General features: G+C 35.5%; 1 long non-coding RNA gene across 1 annotated transcript; it reads left to right on the plus strand.

The window, feature by feature from the left end:
* The first annotated feature begins 52 nt into the window (after positions 1-52).
* LOC140843821 (uncharacterized) lies at positions 53-1,364 on the plus strand. The gene is made up of 3 exons (XR_012121779.1): positions 53-233; positions 620-707; positions 1,306-1,364. It is a non-coding gene; the product is annotated as an uncharacterized lncRNA (long non-coding RNA).
* The last annotated feature ends 1,033 nt before the right edge of the window (positions 1,365-2,397 follow it).

The raw sequence follows: 2,397 nt of genomic DNA on the forward strand, positions 1-2,397 counted from the left end.
ATGGTCTCCTTGGAGATCCCTGAAGCATTCTAAAATTCATGGGCTACCACACCCTGCAATCCATCTCCACAATAACAATGATTTTGCCAGAGATAATCACTTTTCCTTCAGGGTTTTTCTTGGGTAGTTCTAGAACAGTCTTCTCTGGTTCTTTGATTAGCAGCCCTCCCTTCTGAAAGACTCATTCTCTTTTTGGATATTTCTTCCCCCCATCCCTTTCAGGAGATTTTGAGGTTGATTTTATTCTCCCTGCTGTGTAGTCTAATAGGAATGACATTGTCTTTCCCCTCCCCAAGCTCCTGAGACTCTAACTCTGGATCTCAGCTGATGGAGATCCTTTCAAACACATGAATATTCAGGCACATTAGTGTCCAAGACTGCAAATCTGACAATTGAAATCTCTTATTTAGGCTACATGTCTTTAACTTTTGTTTGTTTGCTTGTGTTTGTTTTTTAACTAATATGAGCATATAAGACTAAAAGCATCACTTTTGCTCCATTCCACAAGTTTTAATGCACAGAGCTTTTGTTATCATTGTTTTAATTATTTATTAACTTGTCATTATGATTTCTTCTTTCATTCAAGAGTTATTTATAAGTATGTTTTTAAAATTCACAGCATGAATGCAAAAGAAGTAACAGATCTTTGGCTTGTCATCAGACAAATTAGAGAGCATAGATGCCTTACCAACTAGATTTAAAACCGGGTAAGTCTGCTTTTATATTTTTCCAAAGTGGAATGCCAAGAAACATGAATCTCGAGAGTCTGTATGTGACGTATAGTGTTACCTGATGGCAAAATTATATCCACTTGAATAGAGGGCTTCCAACAAGAAATAACACTGGGAGATGATTGGAAGCTTAGATGAGGGGGACAAAACAGTTTTTCTAAACTTTTATACTTTGTTATTTGGTGTACTTCTTTATTTCTGCCATAAATTTACACAGATTATATTTAAGTTATGCAGAAGTTTTAGTCGAATAAAGAATTCAATTTTACAATATTGATGAGAGTTTTCACTGTTCAAAGCAAAGCTGTTCCCTTAGAATTTTGGGCCTTGTCTTGCTTTGTTAAATGACCTTATATCCTTTGTTCTGTTTGTTGTTTATTATTTTAGGACATGATTTGAAACACATAAAAAAGCACATGTATGCTTTCATTTTAATAAAATGAACACACATGAACCCATCTCCTGGCACAAAAACTAGAACATTTTTAATAAATTATGTGCTACTGCCTAGACCATCTCCTGTTCCCGAAAGAATCCACTGCTCTAAAGTTTGTGCTTATTACTCTCTTGGCAGGTAAGATTCCTCAAGGGGGAAACAACCTAAGACAGGCACAGTCGCAGAGGGGCCATCAGGTGAGAAATTGGGGATCAACAGAGGTGAGGCTTAGAACCTCACCCCATCTGTTTTGAGAGAAATCTTCTGCATCCGTGGATGTTTTGTTGCCCTTGTCTAGCTTGGATTAATACTTAGTCTATAGGCACGGACCTGATCATCTACATTTGCCATCTTACAGCACTAAATTATGTTTTCTACCTTTATCTTGCATCTACCTACCACTTCAGCATTTTATTTAAAAAAAATAATAATAACAATAATAAGGGAGAAACATGAGATTCACATATAAATCAAGTATAAAAATCAAACGAATAATCATATCTGACTTGTTTATAGTTCATGATGCGTGATCAAACTGAAAGTTTCTGTGATATGACTGCCCTTGCACTGTTCACCATGTAAGAACTTATTCACTACGTAAGAACTTGTTCATTATGCTTCAGAAGATTGGAGACTGTTGAGAATTAGGCTTGGGGTTGATTAATGATTGTACATTGAGTCCCCTATACAGAATTTTATTGTTGTTAACAACCAATTGATCAATAAATATGAGAGATGCCCTCTCAAAAAAAAATTATTAGTCTCTTGGTCACATACATACACATAGAAAGGTAGAGAGATAAATAGATAATAGATGGATACAAAGATAATAAATGGGTAGATGACAGATGGGTAGAGAGAATGAAAGAAAGAGAGGAAGAAGGAAGGAAGGAAGGAAGGAAGGGAAGGAGGGAGGGAGGGAGGGGAAATAAAAAGGCTGACTATATGTTGTTTAATTGTTTATTTTTGAATTCTGTAAAAATTATTCCATATTTTAAGTGGTTTCTGGGTTTTACTGTTTTCACTGAACATTATATGTTCAGGATTCTTCCATGTCATTGCATTTAGCTGGTTTGTGCATTTTCGATCTTCTACATTATTCCACTGTGTGAATGTACCACATTTATTCATTCTCCTGTCAGAGTGTATATGTATATGTATGTATGTATCCATCTTGTGTATTTGCACATATATAAACATATATTTGCACTCTTTCCTGCTCTCTCTCCA

The sequence above is a fragment of the Manis javanica genome, chromosome 10, assembly GCF_040802235.1.
Source record: "Manis javanica isolate MJ-LG chromosome 10, MJ_LKY, whole genome shotgun sequence".
NCBI classification, from domain to species: Eukaryota; Metazoa; Chordata; class Mammalia; order Pholidota; family Manidae; genus Manis; species Manis javanica.